At 46.4% G+C, this 12,245-nt stretch overlaps 1 protein-coding gene across 4 annotated transcripts in view; it reads right to left on the bottom strand.

The window, feature by feature from the left end:
* LOC115465994 (tubulin delta chain-like) overlaps nt 1–12,245 on the bottom strand; it is a 145,908-nt gene that overhangs the window by 32,929 nt on the left and 100,734 nt on the right. The window lies entirely within an intron of this gene.

Below are 12,245 nucleotides of genomic sequence, written 5' to 3'. Positions count from 1 at the left end.
TCTACAACAAAAAATAACACACTGAATCAGTAGACTGCAAATAAACTAGCCATGTAATAAACTAGCCATGTCCATGATCTTCTCACCAATTATTAGTGTCATTTTGTTATATAGTCCCTGGTAAATCTATGTGAAACTGGGTCACTATTTTGAGAGAATTGCATGTGTATTACCCAGGCTGGCCCTCTTCTAACAAAGTTACAACATTCTACCTCACTTGTGTCTTGAGACCAAAGTACTGAGGGCCAGATGCATCAACCAAACGTAAAAGAATCTAAAACGTTAAAGTCCTAAACGAATTTGAAAAAATGAAGAATGCACCAAAAAAACAAGTCGCACATGTTCGGTACGGTATTGAAAAGTACAATGTATCAAAGATTCGTTAAACTGGTGTATTCCCCGTCGGTAATCGGCCCCTAAAGCATGCGCACAGCAGCCAAGCGTTATGCTGGCTGCTCTGTGCATGCCATAAATGTCAAAACAACAACAACAAAAACCAACACAAACACGTGGCTCCCAAAATGAAAACAAAAATCAAAAAAGGATTGGGAGGGGGAAAAGGCGCTCGTCAGGAGCGTCCTGTATGGACGGCCTTGCCCCCCCCCCCCCCCGCCCGAGGTCCCCGCTGCTCCCTGCAGGGGGGGAGGGGGCTGGGGCTGCTAAAATTTTGAGTTTTCGTGCAGGGGGAAGCGGGGAGCAGCGGGGACCTCGGGCGGGGGGGGGGGGGGAGGGGCAAGGCCGTCCATACAGGATGCTCCTGATGAGCGCCTTTGCCCCCTCCTGATCCTTTTTTGATTTTTGTTTTGCTTTTCTATTAAAGCAGGGGGAAGCCTATGAAGTACTGCATCCACCTTGTCATTCTTTATTGGTAGCGTTTTTATTTAATCTCACTTAAATATGCCAGCTTGGATTTTTATGCTGCAGGGGGAAGTGGGGAGTGACAGCTCAGGCCTTAACGACAGCTCTGACCTCACGTTAAATATTTTGCGGCAGATGATTCGGTGTAATCCTCGGCAGGGGCGTATCTGAACTGCGGCGGTAGGGGGGGCCAGGGCCAGAGAGGGGGGGCACATTATAGCCCCCCCCCCCCGCCGCCGCCGCCGCCATTGCCGATCCCCCTCCCCCCAGCCGCTGCCATTGCTAACCCTCCCCCTCCGTTGCTCGCCTACCTTCGCTGGCGGGGGACCCCAACCCCCGCCAGCCGAGGTCCGCGTCCTCCTGCCGCTGCCGGCTGCCTTTGGTCCTTTCATTCTTCCATTGAAGCTGGCGCCGACGAAAAAGTTTCTTTTGAATCTGACGTCGCTGCACGTTGCACGTTGTACGTGCAGGACGTCAGACTCAGAAACAATTTCTGAGTCTGACGTCCTGCACGTACAACGTGCAGCGACGTCAGACTCAAAAGAAACTTTCGTCGGCGCCAGCTTCAATGGAAGAATTAAAGGACCAAAGGCAGCCGGCAGCGGCAGGAGGACGCGGACCTCGGCTGGCGGGGGTTGGGGTCCCCCGCCAGCGAAGGTAGGCGAGCAACGGAGGGGGAGGGTTGGCAGCGGTAGGGGGGTCCAGGGCGAAATCTGCGGGGGCCCAGGCCCCTGAGGCCCCACGCAGATACGCCCCTGATCCTCGGTATGGTTAGTGCATCCCGAATCGTCCACAATACAATGGTAGTTACTCGTTTGTATTCCGTTTTCGTTAGCTGCTAGCTTTGTCGGAAAAAGGCCTTTAATGCATGCTATGGTTCAAAATTTCTTCGTTAAAGGGTCATTAAAGTTTAGTGCATCTTGCCCTGATTCCTTTATGATTATCTGAATCCAACTTTCAGCATGTGTTTGAGGACATCCAGATGTGCCTATTGCTGCAACAGTGTCACCCTCATTGGCAGGCACAAGGCTTTGTCTGTTCATCTTGATTATGTCTCCCTCCCTCTATTGTGTCTGTCTGGCTGCAGTTTCAGCTGATGCATCTGCAACAGCACTGTCCTCAGTAGGGGAGTGAAGCCTGCGTCTATCACTGTCAGTCCCTTTTCTCCTTTGCAACTGGTGGTTTCATCAATTAACTGCTGTACTGCTAACAGCACTGTTTGTCTTATTTTTACTTATGTAAACATCAGTAGTATGTTGTAAGCTTTCATGTAATTTTATTTATTTATTTTGTTTTGTTACATTTGTACCCCGCGCTTTCCCACTCATGGCAGGCTCAATGCGGCTTACATGGGGCAATGGAGGGTTAAGTGACTTGCCCAGAGTCACAAGGAGCTTCCTGTGCCTGAGGTGGGAATCAAACTCAGTTCCTCAGTTCCCCAGGACCAAAGTCCACCACCCTAACCACTAGGCCACTCCAAAATATTTTTGTCTGCTTTTATTTATTTTCATTTTTGTGCTTTGCTTGGATGATGTCATTTCACTGCTTCTGGGTTACTCTGCTTAGTTAAGCTATAGCATAAAATTATGAATACGTTATAAATCTAGCTAATCTGTGGGGAAAAGACTGCACTCAGCAAAAAACTGAAAGACATAATACCAGTAGATTTTTCAATATACATACTGGATGATGTAACTGATGTAAATCAATATCTCATATACTATATCACTCCCACCTGCTATTGGGGTTTCCCCCTCTGGCACAGGACCCAGTGCGATTGCTCAGGGTGCCCAATAAGAAAGATTGCAACTGCTCTCTAGCAATGCTGGCTCCTCCTATTTCCTGGATAGTTATAATCCTGAGAAGGCACAGTCAACAAGTTTCCCTATCTTCCTCTTTTAAGATAAATTTATTTATTTATTACATAATGCCTGCAAGCCCAAAAACTGTCAAAGCGATGCAATAGAGGAGATTCTACCCGTTTAAAGAACTTTGGAGCTTTTGGGTCACAGACTCCTTTATTTAGTGTTATGAAATGTTCAGCAAGAGAAAAAATGATCTTGATCACAGAGCACTGCCTTTAATCCAGTAATCCTCTAAGACTTGGAAGACTCAGAAAAATGGTTGTGAACCAACCGGCTGCAATTAAATCTTACTAAGACCAAGGCTGTACTATTTGCCAGAAACACAAAAGCCAAACCCCTGGAAACTATCATCATTTCTGGTACCCAATTCATATTACTGACTATATGAAAATCACCAGTGTGATTATAGATTCAGACTTAAATTCTCACTCACATATCTCCTCAGTTGTTGGGAAATGCTTTTATAAAATGCACCAAATTTGCTTGATCCGTAATCTCCTGGAGCTTAAGGCCCTTTGTATCCTATACATGTTATGGTAATTTCTCAGACTACTGTAATGCACTGTTTAAAGGACTCTGCCAGAAGGAACTTAAACATCCACAACTTATGCAAAATATAGCTGTGAAACTAATTACAGGTGGATAAAAATTTAATCCTATAACCCCGCTCACAAAAGCGGAACATTAGCTGCCTGTAGAAAACTGTCACTGGTACCCAAAATTTATCACTCGGGTTCACCCACATTTCCTCTCTTGTTATCCAATTCCTTATTCTAATTCGCATACACTTTGTTCCCTGTAACAGAACCTTCTTGTCGTCTGTTTCCATCATATTTCCTCAACACTTTTAGTGATTCAACATTTAGGGCCCTGTTTACTAAACATGCTAGTGTTTTTAGTGTGTGCTAATGCTAAAGACACCCATATATTCCCTTCGGTGTCTCTAGCATTAGCGCACGCTTAAAATGCTAGTGCGCCTATAGCACGGCTTAGTAAACAGAGCCCTTATAGCAGGGGCGTAGCCAGACACCCAATTTTGGGTGGGCCTGGGTCCAAGATGGGTGGGCAGAAGAACCCCACCCTATCCCATAGGTGATTTGGGGGCTCGTTTTTAAACCACTTAGCCTTACAAAGTTCCATAGTAACCTATGGAACTTTGTAAGGCAAAGTGCTTTGAAAATACGCCTCTTGGTCTCTCCTCTTGCCTGCATGCCATATGGTATCTCAAATATCCCTCCTCTCCTGCACACCTTTTAAATTTCAGATTTTTAGTGAGGAGCAACTAATACACACTGCTCATGTAGACCCCATATCCTTCCCACTGATGCAGCCTCCTGTTTCCGCATAGGCGGGAATACGTCACAGGGAAGGCTGTGGGGCCAGTGTAAGCAGTATGTATCAGTCACTGCTTCCTGCAGGCGAAGATCTGCTATTTATAAGGTATGCAGGAGGGACAGTTGTTGGGAGTTTTCAGCTTGGGAATCTCTGCCGGCCACATCATAGGTGTGCTGCTACTGGTGGGCCTGAGCTCAAAGTGGGTGGGCCTGGGCCCATCCAAGCCCACCCTTGGCTACGCCACTGCCTTATAATCACTAGCCCTATGATGTTGTGGAACTCCCTCCCACCCCACTTACGAATGACATCTGACCACCAAAAGTTTAAAATATCTTTTAAGACCTATTTTTTTTCGCAAAGCTTTTCAGACAAGAGTGCCACTCCGCTTAAAGAGGCAGGCATTGGGGATTGAGGGGGGGGGGGGGGGGAGGTCGCCAACATGTTGGATATGCAAAAGACATAGCAGAAAACTTCTCTATCTGCTCTCCTTTTCCTTTTCTGTGATATTTATTTATTTATTAGGATTTATTTACCGCCTTTTTGAAGGAATTCACTCAAGGCGGTATACAGTAAGAATAGATCAAACATGTAAGTTTTATTCTCCTCTAAGGTTTCTCTGTTCTCTGAAAGGCTCCACTTAACACAAGAATATCTCTACTTCAGGAAGCAAGTGAAAGCTTGGTTCTTCAACCAGGCCTTTAATGGAAGAAGTAACTAAGTTGTTAGTCTCATTCACACACACAGGGAGTGACACGGGCTGCACATACTGCAGCAGGACATGTTTATCCACGCCTACCCTAGCTGAGATAATATTTAGCCATCTCTTTGACCTCATGTGCAGCTTTCTTTAAATTAGTCACTTTACTTTCTAACTCTTCTTACTCTCTTACCTATCTGTATGTTACATCTTTTCTTTACCCTTCATTATCAATTAAAATGTTCTATAACGTGTTGTGTTTACATTGTAAGTAGTATACTATACAATACTTTGTATTATTATCTGACTATTTTTACTGCTGTACTTGCGTATTGCTCATGTTTGATCTATTCTTACTGTATACCACCTTCAGTGAATTCCTTCAAAAAGGCAGTAAATAAATAAAATATTTGCAATATAAACTGTTTTCACAGCTCATCTAGAAGGCCCATGCAATCAAAACCTTCTTAATTACTTTTACCTATTTCTATAACTGTTTTTTTTTTTTTACATTGAAAGTACAGAGTATGTTGTGTAGGATTAGTGAAACAAACTCCTACTTTATTCTGATTTATATAGTATTTTTTTTAGACAACAGAACAGGGAAAATATACAAGGGCATGAAGACTTTTTCAAGGCACTATATCTGGAAGGAACTTCATCTCACAGTCAAATTATTTATTCAATTGGAGATGGCCCAGTGGTTGGCATGCAGGAGGCCTACAGTAGATTCAACTACTAGTCTTCTCAGAATGGCAAAGACTGAGCATGCTGCAAAAGCAATGATACCCTTATTTGGGAGTCCCAGGTCAAAGACAACAAACTCAGAGTGCATCCATGCTGGATTTCAAAGGACTGTCACTATAATAGCTGGGCTATAAGAAGGGCAAGTATAAAGTGGGTAAAAAACCTTGTGATAATAAAAGTAGTACACATATAAGCAAGTATTTATGTCTTATGGCACCCCCTTATAGATTGACCATTGTATAACCAGGACATTCTGCACAGTCTGGCTATTCCATCAAGATGATGCTTCATACTGATGCTATGACTTGGTTCTTCAAATTCCTGGACAAAATAAAGCACCATGCAAAACGTTTATAGATATTACCGTGCATTTCTGAGAAAATGGCATTACCTACTCTCCCTCAAAACTTCCAGGGTATAATCCCAAAGGTTAGCTTTCTACTACAGAGATCTCTATTATTAAGCCTGGATCTATGCACTAGGCCTGTGTTTAAGGTGAAAAGATCAAGGAGGGTTACAAAGATCCTACTCCCGCTCCTTCTCGTGGATTGCAAATACCATCCAAGATCTCCAAACTCAGTCTGCCGCCTCCCTCTCAACCCTCAAAACAAAACTCCAGCTAGCGATAATATCCTAAAAACTACAGGGAGTATAGGGACTAAAATCAGCCGATACAGCAAAGATATTTACCTGAAGCAGGTATTCTCCAAGGACAGCAGGCTTTATATTCTCACACGTGGGTGACGCCAACCCGCGTCACCCGGTCCGGGACTTATGAAAAGCATAAGTAGAGCTTTGTGGAGCGCGAGACACGCTCCACCACACATTCGCAAGTGCCTTTCCACCCGCCGTGAGAACGCGGTCTCCTCAGTTTATACAACAGCTAAAATAAAAGTAAAAATAATAAAGGAGACAACTCCAATGGAAGGTGGGTAGGATTGTGAGAATAATCAGCCTGCTGTCCTTGGAGAATACCTGCTACAGGTATTTTTGCTTTCTCCAAGGACAAGCAGGCTTATAGATTCTCACAAGTGGGGAATCCCTAGTATCCAGGCTCACCAGAAACAACAAATATTGGTCAATTGGGCCTTGTAACGGTGAGGACATATTTCAGATTAACCTGAAACTATAAACAAACTGAGTGAGAGTGTAGCCTGGAACAGAATAAAATGGACCTAGGAGGATGGAGTTGGATTCTAGACCCCAAAACAGATTCTGCAACACTGTTTGCCCAAAACGACTGTTGCATCATCTATCCTGCTCAAGGCAGTAATGTAATGTGAATGTGTGAACTGAAGACCATGTTGCAGCTTTGCAAATTTCTTCAATGGAGGTTGATCGCAAGTGGGCTACCGACGCAACCATGGTTCTGACATTATGAGCCGTGACATGACCCTATAGGGCCAGCCCAGCCTGGGCATAAGTGAAGGAAATGCAATCTGCCAGCCAATTAGATATGGTGTGTTTCCCAATGGTGACCCCCCAGATGGCAACCCCTATCAAAAGAAATAAAAAATTGGGCGGACTGTCTGTGGGGCCTGTTCTGCTCCATGTAGTAGGTCAATGCTCTCTTGCAATCCAAGGTGCACAAGCTGCTTTTGCCAGGATGGGCATGAGGTTGGGGAAAGAATGTTGGGCAAGACAATCGACTGGCTCAGATGGAACTCCAACACCACCTTCGGCAGAAACGTAGGGTGTGTACAGAGGACTACTCTGTTGTGATGAAACTTAGTATAAGGTGCATCCACTACTAAGGTCTGAAGCTCAATGACCCTATGAGCTGAAGTAACAGCCACCAAGAAAATGACCTTCCAGGTCAAGTACTTCAGATGGCAGGAATTCAGTGGATCAAAAGGAGCTTTCACCAGCTGGGTGAGAACAACGTTCAAATCCCATGACACTGGTGGAGGTTTGACAGGGGGCTTTAACAAAAGCAAACCTCTCATGATTTGAAGAACTAGAGGCTGTACAGAGATGAGCTTACCTTCTACACGTTGATGATTGAACTAAGGTGAACCCTTATGGAGTTGGTCTTCAGACCAAATTCTTATAGGTGTAGAAGGTACTTATTCAAGCAGGGCCTGTGTAGGGCAAGCAAGGGAATCTAGGGCTTTACTCTCACACCAGACGGCAAACCTCCTCCATTTGAAAGAATAGCACCTCTTAGTGGAATCCTTCCTGGAAGCCAGCAAGACCTGGGAGACACCTTCCGAAAGACCCAAGAAAGCGTATTCTAGGCTTTCAATATCCAAGCTGTGAGAGCCAGAGACTGGAAGTTAGGATGCAGAAGAGACCCTTCATTCTGCGTGATGAGGGTTGGAAAACACGCCAATCTCTACGGTTCTTTGGAGGATAACTCCAGATCTGCCGCAGCCAGTATGGTGCGATCAGAATCATGGTTCCACGGTCTTGCTTGAGTTTCAACAAAGTCTTCCCCACTAGAGGTATGGGAGGATATGCATACAAAAGACCTGTCCCCCAACTGAGGAGGAAGGCATCTGATGATAGTCTGCCGTGAGCCTGAACTACTACTACTACTACTATTTAGCATTTCTATAGCGCTACAAGGCGTACGCAGCGCTGCACAAACATAATAGCTGAAGCCTGGAACAGAATTGAGGGACCTTGTGGTTGACCTGAGTGGCAAAAAGATCCACCGAGGGGGTGCCCCACACTTGGAAGATCTTGCAGGTTATGCCCATATTGAGAGACCACTCATGTGGTTGCATTATCCTGCTCCTGTTGGCCATGGTATTGTTTTTGCCCACCAGATAGGTGGCTCAAAAGAACATGCCATAGTGACGAGCCCAATGCCACAACAGGATGGCCTCCTGACACAGAGGGCGTGATCTGCTGCCCCCCTGCTTGTTGGTGTGATACATTGCAATGACTGTCTATGTGTATGAGTACAATTTGAAGAGACAGCCGATCTCTAAAAGCCTTTAGAGCATTCCAGAATGCCTGGAGCTCTAGGAGATCGATCTGATGATTCGTTTCCTGGGTGGAGCAAACACCTTGGGTGTGAAGCCCATCTACATGAGCCCCACATCCCAGGAGAGATGCATACGTCGTCAGCACTTTTTGTGGTTCAGCAATTTGGAATGAAGTCCCAGAGTCAAATTGGATCGAATGATCCACCACTGAAGGGAGCATATACGCTTTGGGGACACTTGGATGACATCCTCCAGGCTCTCCGTGGCTTGATAAACCAGGATCCAGGCTCCCCGTGGCTTGATACCACTGAGAAATGAAGGTCCATTGAGCTGATCTCATGTGAAGACATGTCATGGGTGTAATATGCACTGTGGAAGCCATGTGGCCCAACAATCTCAACATCTTCCGAGCTGTGACCTGTTGAGAGGGTCAAACCTTGGAAGCGAGTGCAACAAGAGTGTCTGTTCTCGTCTCCGGAAGGTAAGCTCAAACACTCTGTGTATTGAGCAGGGCTCCTATGAACTCCAATCGCTGGACAGGGCGAATATGGGACTTGGGGTAATTTAAAACGAACCCTAGTAGCTCGAGTACCCGAACAGTTATCCGAATGGACTGCTGAGCACCATCTACACAGGTGCTCTTTACCAGCCAATCGTCATGATACGGGAACACATGGACTCCCAGTCTGTGTAGCAAAGTTGCAACTACTGCTAGACATTTGGTGAAGACCCTGGGAGCTGACACTAGGCCAAAAGGCAACACACGGTACTGGTAGTGATGTGTTCCCAGCAGAAATCAAAGATATTTCTGGTGGGCTGGAAATATTGGGATGTGAGTATATGCATCCTTTAAGTCCAGAGAGCATAGCCAATCATTTTTCTGAATCATTGGGAGAAGGGCGCCCAGGGAAACCATTCTGAACTTTTCTCGGACTAGAAATTTGTTCAGGGCCCTTAGGTCTAGGATGGGACACATCCCCCGTTTTCTTTTGCACAAGGAAGTACCTGGAATAGAATCCCCGCCCTTCCTCCTCTGGTGAAATGGGCTTGACCGAATAGGCCTTCAGAAGGGCTGAGAGTTCTTCTGCAAGTACCAGCTTCTGCTGAGAGCTGAAGGAATGAGCTCTCAGTGCATAATTTGGAGGTTTTTGATACCAATTGAGTGCGTATCTGAGATGGACTATTTGAAGAACCCACCGGTTGGAGGTTATAAGGGGCCACCTAACGTGGAAAAACTTCAGCCTCCTCCCAACCGTCAAATTGTCCAGGACAGAGACTTTTACTGCAGCTATGCTCTGCTGGAGCCTGTCAAAAGCTCGTCCTTTGCTTTGCCTGGGGAGCAGCAGGGGCCTTTGGCATACGCTGTTGACATGAACAAGCATGCTGGGGTTGAGCCTGACAAGGCTGGTGAGATGAAGGGTTTGTCCTACGTCTTTGATAGTAATAGGAACTCCTTCTTGGCTTGCCAAAAGTGCTCCTAGCTGAGGAGGTAGATGCAGAAGGTGCCCGGCGGGAGAGAGAAGAGATGGTATAAGTATGATTTTTGATTTGGTCAGTGACCTCCTCAACCTTCTCGCCAAAAAGGTTATCCCCCCCCCCCCCCCCCCCCCCCCCGGCATGGGAACTCTGCTAACCTCTGCTGAACAGAATGTTCCAAGTCAGAAACATGCAATCATGAGAGTCTGTACATTGCTATACTCTGTGCAGAGATCCTGAATGCCACATCAAAAGTGTCGTAAGTGTCCCTGGCCAAAAACTTTCGACACGCCTTCTGCTGCTTGACCAACTGACGAAGTGACTTGGCTTGCTCTGGAAGGAGCATCTCAGCCAAGTCCGACAACTTGCGCACCAAATTTCGCAAGTAGACACTCGTGAAGAGCTGGTATGATTGTATTCGGGAGATGAGCATTGAAACCTGGTACATCTTACTCCCAAAAGAATCCAGGGTTCTAGCTTCTCTACCTGGAGGCGCCGAGGCATAGTCCCTGGAACTCCTGGCTCTTTTGAGAGCAGATTCAACCTCCATGGAATTGTAAGGCAACTGAGGCTTGTCAAAACCAGTGTACTACTACTACTACTACTATTTAGCATTTCTATAGCGCTACAAGGCGTACGCAGCGCTGCACAAACATAGAAGAAAGACAGTCCCTGCTCAAAGAGCTTACAATCTAATAGACAAAAAATAGTACATCTCACAGATGATGTACTCTGGATCCGGTACATGTTATTGATCTTCTTAGGCATGACAGAGGAGACTCCCAGTTCCTAATGAGGACTTCCTAAAGTACCTCGTGGAGAGGGACATTTAAAACCTCCCTAGGAGGAGACGGGTAGTCCAGGACCTCGAGTATCTTGGCCCTGGCTCATTCTCCACTTCCAAAGGAAATGGAACGGCATCAGCCATTTCCTTGAAAAAAAGAAAGGAATGAAAGGCTCTTCAGAGACATTCTACTTTCAAGTGGAGGGGAGGGTTCAGAGGGAATGCCATAGGATTCATCCGAGGAAAAGTACCTGGTATCCTCCTCTGAATCCCAAGAGCGTTCTTCTTCTGTGTCAGACAATACGTCCTGATGGGAGTGTCAAGACCGAACCTGCCTCGACGTGGAGGAACCATGTCATCGACAATGGTGTACAGAAGTTGGTTCCCGCCTCGACTCTAGTGAGGCTTCCTCTACCAGTGTCGAGGGAGTGCCGGCTTGGGTGACAGTCGACACCAGAGCGCATGCGTTGGAGGCTGCACCTCAGGCTGAGGGCCAAGTGGCGCCGCAACGATACAAAGGGTAGGCGCAAGCACCCCCGATGTTGATGCACACCATTACATTAGGCCATCTAGCAGCTCAAGGAGCAAGGGCTGACACTGGGAAAGGCTGGGGTGCTGGTTCAGGCTTAGGTTGCAGAGCTGCTGGGGTCGATGCAGGAACTGGGTCTTGGCTACTGGGAGACCGACGCATCGGCATCTCCTGTATGGAGGGAGAGCGGTGCTACTGGCATCAACGCTTCTCAGGTGCTGAATCTTTCGATGGTCCGGAGTTCCAGGCAACATGCGTGGAGGGCAATCAATGATGATGCTTCTTGGTCTTTGCCCGAAGTGTGTCACCAAGGCTCCTCGGTGCCAACAAGGATGACATAGAATTCACAGGTCGCCTTGGGGTCAGGTCCGACAATGGATGTTCCTGGGGACCCTGCACAGCAGGAGGCCTCGAGGCAGGTAGAGACCCACTCGATGCTTCACTGCTCCCAGTGTCTAAGTGTCTAACAGCAGCCATGCTTACCGATGTGACACTCAACATCGATGCCGACTCCTTTGACCTTGATGATGATGCAGACGTCGAGGAACGGGACCTGGCTCCAAAATTCCTCTCTCGCTGAGCCTCTCTGTAAACCTGGGTCCTCTTCTACATGCGAAGACAGAAAACACAGTTAGTGGGACTATGGTCAGACCAAGACACCGAAGACACCAAGAATGGGTGTCCTTCCCAGAGATTGTCTGATTGCACCAGGTACAGCACTTAAAGCCACTGGGAACCTTCATGGACATGGAAGGAAAAAGTTTCTTGGCTAAATTATACAAAACGATGGTGCCGATGAAAGGGGCAAGGCATGGCAAAAAGTGAAGTAAAAAATCCCAGCCGAAGTCAAGGTCTAAATGTGGCTGAATAACGACGAGAAAGAAAGCAAACTTAAAACCTGGCAAAATAAACCAAAAATATAACAGAAAAACAAATGAAGGGGGTTCCACAAGTGGGAACACAATTTAAGGACTCTCAAATGTTATATCCACCACAATCATACTCTACAGTGTTATATAAC

This window comes from Microcaecilia unicolor, chromosome 1 (genome assembly GCF_901765095.1).
Source record: "Microcaecilia unicolor chromosome 1, aMicUni1.1, whole genome shotgun sequence".
Taxonomy (NCBI): Eukaryota; Metazoa; Chordata; class Amphibia; order Gymnophiona; family Siphonopidae; genus Microcaecilia; species Microcaecilia unicolor.
The sequence above is the reverse complement of the archived record's forward strand: the minus strand, read 5'-3'. Positions and strand labels throughout refer to the sequence as shown.